Below are 9,909 nucleotides of genomic sequence, written 5' to 3' on the forward strand. Positions count from 1 at the left end.
AAATCGTAATTGCATAATCTCAAGAAAACAGGTTCACGATCCCCACATAGGGTTCCAACAAAATCCTAGATTAAAAACTTAGCTACTCATGTTCTCTACGAAAAACATAGTAAAAATATAAAAACACATAGATTAAGAAAAGATAGAATAAAGAAGAATTGTGATGAAGAGTTGTCAATTCTCCGTCTTCGATTCTTCGTTCTCTCGCTCCAAGGTTGTGTCCAAAGTCTTCTAATTCGTGCTTGGTTTGGGCTTAAATAGATGTCCCAACTTGGTAGATGATTTTAGGTTTCCTTGTGTGATTAAAAGTCCAAAATTGTCTCCAGCGGGTGTTGGCACGGCCGCGCGAAAATCAGTGCAATTCTCGCACGGCCGCGCGAGAATCGCCGAAACCTTCTGCCCAATTTCTGCATTTGGCACGGCCGTGCCAAAAATAGGCTAAATTTGGCACGGCCGCGCGGGCATTTTCAGCCAATTTTCAGCATTTTTGTTTATTTCACTTTTGGCCCATATTTTCTCCAAAATTGCAGTTTTGACCCCAAACTTTTCCAATTCTTTAATTTGTACCTAGAATACAATAAATCAACTTTTTAAGCACCAATTATCGTTAATTCACACAAAAATCTCAAATAAAAAGATACGATAAAGTGTAAAAATATACACTTAACACACCCCCAAACTTGATCTTTTGTTTGTCCTCAAGCAAAAACTAGGAACCTTCAAATCAACACTTTCAACAAATGCTTCTCATCACGTAGATTAATGGTCAATTTCATGTTTTCAGAACTTCCAATTATCATGACAATTCTCAAAAATTTACAAGCTCGTAATTCAAAGAAACGTATTCACTCACCATTGCTAAAAACCACAAACCATGATGTCGCTTCAAGTATCCCATATTTGTACATTAAAAATTGGAGAAAATTTATACTTACATAATAATATTCAACTCCAAAGACTCACCAAATTTCTGTACTCCACTAGTATCAAATAATTGAGCTATTGGGATCATTGGGACTTTTTGGCTTTCAAATGTTGGGCTTTTTGGCTCGAGGTAGGAAGTATGGGTATATGTGGCTATTTTTCTTGAATTTAGGTGATTACGCCAAAATTTGAAAGATAGGCGTTTGAAACAATGAATTCACCTCTACGGACTTTAATAAACTCGATTCTCAAAAGTTCAAAAGTCTCCACTTTTGCTTTTGAGACAATGAATCGAGTTTTCAAAAATAATTCAACAACTAGTCCTTATTTCTCCCTTCTAGTCTCTTCTTCTTCTTTTCTTTCTTCTTTTTTTTTTTTTTTTTTTTAATAGAAGCAAATATATTTGCCTGTCTTTTTTTCTTTTTTTCTTTTTTTTTTTTTTTTTTTGAAAGAACAAGAAGGACCTTATAAAATTTTCAAACCGAACTCCAAAGGGTAATTTTTCAAGAATCTCCATTTATTCTACCTTATGCACATTGGCTAAAAGAAAGAACACCGTTTCTCCAAGGCTCAATCAAGGTTCGAATGATAAAAAAAATTAAAGGTAGGCTTGAAAGGCTCAAACGGTTCAAAGATGGCCCAAATCACTTCCCAAATTGCTCAACAATTTAATATTTCACTTTGTAAATTCATAAGGAAAGTTCTAAAACCGAATAGCATATGATATAGCATAAATTAATTCCACGTTTTAAAACACAAAACTTTCAACCAAAGCAAGGCATAATTCATGATTCCTAACAATGACTCCTTCCTACGACACTTTGAATCAAAAGCTCACCAAAATTCAATCACAATTAAGATAAAGCAAGCAATTTCATCATTAAACATCGACCATCTTTCATCTTCATGATTCATCGAAGCATTTATCTCAAACACATTTTTTTTTCGAAAGCAATAAATAAACTAAAACAACTAAAATAAAAAAAAAAAATCCTAAGGCATGCAAACTAAAAAATTAAAGCACATAAACAAGTAATTATCCACCCCCAAACTTAAAATTTACATTGCCCTCAATGTAATTAACACGAAGTTTAAGGATAGAATACACCTGAAAAAGTCGTTTTGGCCATGTCCGGGCTGCTCTTCCACCCTCGGCTTTATTATGCTTCAGTTGAGGTTCGCACGGCCGTATGAGATTTTGAACTGTTTTCCGCACGGCCGTGCGAAACTTGAATTCTGGGCAGTAGCCTCTCCGATTTTCCACACGGCCGTGCTGGATTCAAGCTTTTTTTGGTGCGGCCGTGTGAAGTGCAAAATTGCACTTTGACCCCTGAAAATAATAAAAAAAAAAATTTATTTAATTAGCTTGCATGCTTATAAAATAAATAAATAAAATAAAACAGAAACATAAATAATAAAAAAAAAAAAATCGAAAATCTCGGGTTGCCTCCCGAGAAGCGCTAAGTTTATAGTCTTCAGCCTGACTTTGTTCCTTTTCTTCAATTCCTTAGCTTTTGAACCCATCTCCTAACTTCCTTTTGGAGAAAGTCTTGAATAAATGGGTTGATCCGATTCTTCTTTCGACTGGTTCGCTTAGGAATGCCATTTAATTTATTCTTCTTGATGTCATGAGGCGTGCCAACATCGTCTTTTATCACGGTGTTTTGAGTAGGTGTTGTAAGCAACTCAACCTTTTTATTTTTTTCTCCTACATGCACATTAGTATCCACAAAAAAATTCAAATCATGTAATTTAACAGGAAAAAGTTTAGAATCACTTACCTCATCAAGAAAATAACATCCATTAGTCGTAATAGGCTTTTCATCCACCCGGTACACCTTGAAGATCACTGTTTCTTCCCCCACACTCATTCTTAGCTCTCTCTTTCCTACATCAATAATTGACCTACCGGTTGCTAAGAAGGGGCGTCCTAAGATAAGGGGAATATTTTCATCTTCCTCTATGTCTAGTACTAGAAAATCGGCTGGGAGTATGAACTTATCTACCTTGACCAATACATCCTCCACTATACCTAAAGGGTGAGTAAAAGATCTATCGGCTAGCTGCAAGGTCACGGAAGTGGGCTTAATTTCTCCTAAATTCAATTTCTCATAAATTGATAAAGGCATTAAATTTACGCTCGCCCCTTGATCACACAACGCCCGCCCAAAATACCTAGTACCTATTGTGCATGGAATGGTACAACTGCCCGGATCTCTAAGCTTCGGTGGAATTTTATTTGCAAGGATAGCACTACTTTGCTCATTGAGGTCTATGATTGCTGCACACTCCGGAAGCCTCATCTTCTTCGATACAAGTTCCTTTATAAACTTAACCCAATTCGGCATATGCTTAAGTGCCTCAACAAAAGGAATATTAACATGCAATTTTTTAAGATAATCAAAAAACGACTGAAATTGCATATCAAGCTTAGAGTTTTGAAAACGTTGAGGGAAAGGTACCTTGGGAGTAGGTTCACTTACTGTGATCTTTGTGTTGCTTGGCCCGACCTCGGTTTTTTTCTTGGGCTCCTCTACAATAGGCGGTGGTGCAACGGACTTTTTAGGACCTTCCTCTAACTGCCTCCCATTTCTCAAACTTACTGCATTGCACTGCTCGATGTTGCTCTTTCGAGGATCTTCCGTATTCGACGGCAGTGCTCCCGACGGCCTCGCGTTTAGTTGGGTTGCAAGTTGCCCCATTTGTGTCTCAAGGTTCCGAATGGATGCTTGAGTCGCCGTCATGAATTTTGCTAAGATGTCAGCGAGGTCAACTCCTTGGGGTGGAGCTTGAGGTAGTGCTTGCCTTTGTCCTTGCTGATTTTCTCCCCATCCAAAGTTGGGGTGATCTTTCCATCCCGGATTATAGGTGGTGGAGTACGGGTTCCTCTGTTGTCGGTTAGTGTCATTCACGTAATTTAGAGACTCCGTTTCTTCTAAGCACTGGTTGGGACCGTTGATTGCATGGACTTGCTGAGTCTGCAAAGCTGCTACTTGCTTTGATAGCCTTTCTAACTGGGCAGTGATTGCGGTGACCCCGTCTAACTCCAAAATTCCTCCCGTCTTATTGGCTCCGCTATTTGACCGGTCCGATGCCCGCATGTATTTGTTCCTTGCGATCCGCTCCAAAAGTTCGTAAGCTTCGTCATAGGTCAAGCTCATGAACATACCGCCAGCTGCTGAATCGAGCACCGTTCTCGAATTATCTTGCAATCCATCATAAAATATTTGAAGTTGCCGCCACTCTTGCAGACCATGATTGGGGCATCTCCGAATTAATTGTTTGAATCGCTCCCACGTCTCGAATAACACTTCACCGGCATCTTGTAAGAAGTTTTGTATTTCTCTCCGGATTCTCTCAGTTTTGGTTGGGGAGTTGTACGTATTCATGAAGAGCTGTGCTAGTTGGGACCAAGATGAGATGGAATGTGGTGCACGAGTTTGTAACCATTCTCGGGCTGCTCCTTGCAAAGAGTGCTTGAAAAGACGGAGTTGCAGTGCTTCGGGTGATACTCCGTTCATCTTGTGCGAATCACATGTTTCGAGGAAGTTGACAAAGTGGAGATGCTGATCTTCATGAGCTAATCCGCTGAATAACCCATTGTTTTGGAGCATAGTAAGGAGTCCCGCTCGAATTTCGAAATTGTTGGCTTCAATGGGGGGCTGCTGGATGCTCGATTGAAACCCATTGAGTGTTGGAACGGTGTACTCATGCAATGCTCGTTGACGAGGTGGTGGATTAATTAGCAGAAGTTGCTCTTGCTCGTTGACGATATTTCCTGCCGCATTCGGTAGGCGCCCTTGGTCATCTCCCCTACGATTATTCTCTTCTTCCATTCGCATAAAAAGTACCTAAACAAAAATAATAAAAATAAAATAAGCAAAGAAAATAATTAAATAAAATAAATAAAACGGCTGAAGTAAGAAAAATTGCTCAAATTTAATATTAGGATAAATAGATAATTTAGCCGTATCCCCCGGCAACGGCGCCAAAAACTTGTTGGGTGCTAAATACCAACACGCAAGTGTACGTATCGCAAACAAGTAGTAAAGTAGACTCGTGAGAGTCGGATGTCGATCCCACATGGAATATGCAAATTATTTAATCCTAAGTACCAAATCCTAACAATTGTGATTTTTATCCAGCCTACGCAGGGTTGTCAATTTAATTAACTAAATAATTTGAACTAATTAAGAAAGCAATTAAACACGAGAAAATATCAATATAAAACGGATCTAGGATTTTATCTTCCCCCTATGCAAGAATCGCTCGCCCAAAACCCCTCAATTATGCAATATATGATTCCTGATTATTAACCCGAGACACTAATTTACTCATAACCCGCTGTCGCGTGTATTATGAGTCTATTATTCATAAACGGTTCACTATATGTCTATGCAAACAAATTATGAATAAAGCATTAACTAACAAGTCTCGTAAATGGCTACCTAAGGTGATATATGTATGTCTACGACACCACATGCAATTGACACACTCATCCGGTGAAAACTACTCGAAGGCTCTTATACTTACCGTCTAATTATCAAAATAGCTCTGTCGAGTCAATCCCAATAATCACAGATAAAGCACATAAATTGATCAAGTTCATGCACTAACAATCATAACAAGTAGAAGAAATAATCATAAAATCGTAATTGCATAATCTCAAGAAAACGGGTTCACGATCCCCACATAGGGTTCCAACAAAATCCTAGATTAAAAACTTAGCTACTCATGTTCTCTACGAAAAACATAATAAAAATATAAAAAAACATAGATTAAGAAAAGATAGAATAAAGAAGAATTGTGATGAAGAGTTGTCAATTCTCCGTCTTCGATTCTTCGTTCTCTCGCTCCAAGGTTGTGTCCAAAGTCTTCTAATTCGTGCTTGGTTTGGGCTTAAATAGATGTCCCAACTTGGTAGATGATTTTAGGTTTCCTTGTGTGATTAAAAGTCCAAAATTGTCTCCAGCGGGTGTGAGCACGGCCGCGCGAAAATCAGTGCAATTCTCTCACAGCCGCGCGAGAATTGCCGAAACCTTCTGCCCAATTTCTGCATTTGGCACGGCCGTGCCAAAAATATGCTAAATTTGGCACGGCCGCGCGGGCATTTCAGACAATTTTCAGCATTTTTGTTTATTTCACTTTTGGCCCATATTTTCTCCAAAATTGCAGTTTTGACCCCAAACTTTTCCAATTCTTCAATTTGTACCTAGAATACAATAAATCAACTTTTTAAGCACCAATTATCGTTAATTCACACAAAATGCTCAAATAAAGCATAATTGCATAATCTCAAGAAAACGGGTTCACGATCCCCACATAGGGTTCCAACAAAATCCTAGATTAAAAACTTAGCTACTCATGTTCTCTACGAAAAACATAATAAAAATATAAAAACACATAGATTAAGAAAAGATAGAATAAAGAAGAATTGTGATGAAGAGTTGTCAATTCTCCGTCTTCGATTCTTCGTTCTCTCGCTCCAAGGTTGTGTCCAAAGTCTTCTAATTCGTGCTTGGTTTGGGCTTAAATAGATGTCCCAACTTAGTAGATGATTTTAGGTTTCCTTGTGTGATTAAAAGTCCAAAATTGTCTCCTGCGGGTGTTGGCACGGCCGCGCGAAAATCAGTGCAATTCTCGCACGGCCGCGCGAGAATCGCCGAAACCTTCTGCCCAATTTCTGCATTTGGCACGGCCGTGCCAAAAATAGGCACGGCCGCGCGGGCATTTTCAGCCAATTTTCAGCATTTTTGTTTATTTCACTTTTGCCCCATATTTTCTCCAAAATTGCAGTTTTGACCCCAAACTTTTCCAATTCTTCAATTTGTACCTAGAATACAATAAATCAACTTTTTAAGCACCGATTATCGTTAATTCACCCAAAAAGCTCAAATAAAGCATAATTGCATAATCTCAAGAAAACGGGTTCACGATCCCCACATAGGGTTCCAACAAAATCCTAGATTAAAAACTTAGGTACTCATGTTCTCTACGAAAAACATAATAAAAATATAAAAACACATAGATTAAGAAAAGATAGAATAAAGAAGAATTGTGATGAAGAGTTGTCAATTCTCTGTCTTCGATTCTTCGTTCTCTCGCTCCAAGGTTGTGTCCAAAGTCTTCTAATTCGTGCTTGGTTTGGGCTTAAATAGATGTCCCAACTTGGTAGATGATTTTAGGTTTCCTTGTGTGATTAAAAGTCCAAAATTATCTCCAGCGGGTGTTGGCACGGCCACGCGAAAATCAGTGCAATTCCCGCACGGCCGCGCGAGAATCGCCGAAACCTTCTGCCCAATTTCTGCATTTGGCACGGCCGTGCCAAAAATAGGCTAAATTTGGCACGGCCGCGCGGGCATTCCAGCCAATTTTCAGCATTTTTGTTTATTTTACTTTTGGCCCATATTTTCTCCAAAATTGCAGTTTTGACCCCAAACTTTACCAATTAATTAATTTGTACCTAGAATACAATAAATCAACTTTTTAAGCACCAATTATCGTTAATTCACACAAAAAGCTAAAATAAAGCATAATTGCATAATCTCAAGAAAACGGGTTCACGATCCCCACATAGGGTTCCAACAAAATCCTAGATTAAAAACTTAGCTACTCATGTTCTCTACGAAAAACATAATAAAAATATAAAAACACATAGATTAAGAAAAGATAGAATAAAGAAGAATTGTGATGAAGAGTTGTCAATTCTCCGTCTTCGATTCTTCGTTCTCTCGCTCCAAGGTTGTGTCCAAAGTCTTCTAATTCGTGCTTGGTTTGGGCTTAAATAGATGTCCCAACTTGGTAGATGATTTTAGGTTTCCTTGTGTGATTAAAAGTCCAAAATTGTCTCCAGCGGGTGTTGGCACGGCCGCGCGAAAATCAGTGCAATTCTCGCACAGCCGCGCGAGAATCGCCGAAACCTTCTGCCCAATTTCTGCATTTGGCACGGCCGTGCCAAAAATAGGCACGGCCGCGCGGGCATTTTCAGCCAATTTTCATCATTTTTGTTTATTTCACTTTTGCCCCATATTTTCTCCAAAATTGCAGTTTTGACCCCAAACTTTTCCAATTCTTCAATTTGTACCTAGAATACAATAAATCAACTTTTTAAGCACCGATTATCGTTAATTCACACAAAAAGCTCAAATAAAGCATAATTGCATAATCTCAAGAAAACGGGTTCACGATCCCCACATAGGGTTCCAACAAAATCCTAGATTAAAAACTTAGGTACTCATGTTCTCTACGAAAAACATAATAAAAATATAAAAACACATAGATTAAGAAAAGATAGAATAAAGAATAATTGTGACGAAGAGTTGTCAATTCTCTGTCTTCGATTCTTCGTTCTCTCGCTCCAAGGTTGTGTCCAAAGTCTTCTAATTCGTGCTTGGTTTGGGCTTAAATAGATGTCCCAACTTGGTAGATGATTTTAGGTTTACTTGTGTGATTAAAAGTCCAAAATTGTCTCCAGCGGGTGTTGGCACGGCCACGCGAAAATCAGTGCAATTCCCGCACGGCCGCGCGAGAATCGCCGAAACCTTCTGCCCAATTTCTGCATTTGGCACGGCCGTGCCAAAAATAGGCTAAATTTGGCACGGCCGCGCGGGCATTCCAGCCAATTTTCAGTATTTTTGTTTATTTCACTTTTGGCCCATATTTTCTCCAAAATTGCAGTTTTGACCCCAAACTTTTCCAATTCTTCAATTTGTACCTAGAATACAATAAATCAACTTTTTAAGCACCAATTATCGTTAATTCACACAAAAAGCTCAAATAAAGCATAATTGCATAATCTCAAGAAAACGGGTTCACGATCCCCACATAGGGTTCCAATAAAATCCTAGATTAAAAACTTAGCTACACATGTTCTCTACGAAAACATAATAAAAATATAAAAACACATAGATTAAGAAAAGATAGAATAAAGAAGAATTGTGATGAAGAGTTGTCAATTCTCCGTCTTCGATTCTTCGTTCTCTCGCTCCAAGGTTGTGTCCAAAGTCTTCTAATTCGTGCTTGGTTTGGGCTTAAATAGATGTCCCAACTTGGTAGATGATTTTAGGTTTCCTTGTGTGATTAAAAGTCCAAAATTGTCTCCAGCGGGTGTTGGCACGGCCGTGCGAAAATCAGTGCAATTCTCGCACGGCCGCGCGAGAATCGCCGAAACCTTCTGCCCAATTTCTGCATTTGGCACGGCCGTGCCAAAAATAGGCACGGCCGCGCGGGCATTTTCAGCCAATTTTCAGCATTTTTGTTTATTTCACTTTTGCCCCATATTTTCTCCAAAATTGCAGTTTTGACCCCAAACTTTTCCAATTCTTCAATTTGTACCTAGAATACAATAAATCAACTTTTTAAGCACCGATTATCGTTAATTCACACAAAAAGCTCAAATAAAGCATAATTGCATAATCTCAAGAAAACGGGTTCACGATCCCCACATAGGGTTCCAACAAAATCCTAGATTAAAAACTTAGGTACTCATGTTCTCTACGAAAAACATAATAAAAATATAAAAACACATAGATTAAGAAAAGATAGAATAAAGAAGAATTGTGATGAAGAGTTGTCAATTCTCTGTCTTCGATTCTTCGTTCTCTCGCTCCAAGGTTGTGTCCAAAGTCTTCTAATTCGTGCTTGGTTTGGGCTTAAATAGATGTCCCAACTTGGTAGATGATTTTAGGTTTCCTTGTGTGATTAAAAGTCCAAAATTGTCTCCAGCGGGTGTTGGCACGGCCACGCGAAAATCAGTGCAATTCCCGCACGGCCGCGCGAGAATCGCCGAAACCTTCTGCCCAATTTCTGCATTTGGCACGGCCGTGCCAAAAATAGGCTAAATTTGGCACGGCCGCGCGGGCATTCCAGCCAATTTTCAGTATTTTTGTTTATTTCACTTTTGGCCCATATTTTCTCCAAAATTGCAGTTTTGACCCCAAACTTTTCCAATTCTTCAATTTGTTCCTAGAATACAATAAATCAACT

General features: G+C 38.8%; 1 non-coding gene across 1 annotated transcript; it reads left to right on the forward strand.

Moving 5' to 3' along the window:
• The first annotated feature begins 4,173 nt into the window (after nt 1-4,173).
• LOC148772864 (small nucleolar RNA R71) lies at nt 4,174-4,280 on the forward strand. Its single transcript, XR_016033018.1, has one exon. It is a non-coding gene; the product is annotated as a small nucleolar RNA R71 (small nucleolar RNA).
• The last annotated feature ends 5,629 nt before the right edge of the window (nt 4,281-9,909 follow it).

Source organism: Erythranthe guttata, chromosome 1, assembly GCF_056151865.1.
Source record: "Erythranthe guttata isolate IM_541 chromosome 1, IM_541, whole genome shotgun sequence".
In the NCBI taxonomy this organism is placed as follows: Eukaryota; Viridiplantae; Streptophyta; class Magnoliopsida; order Lamiales; family Phrymaceae; genus Erythranthe; species Erythranthe guttata.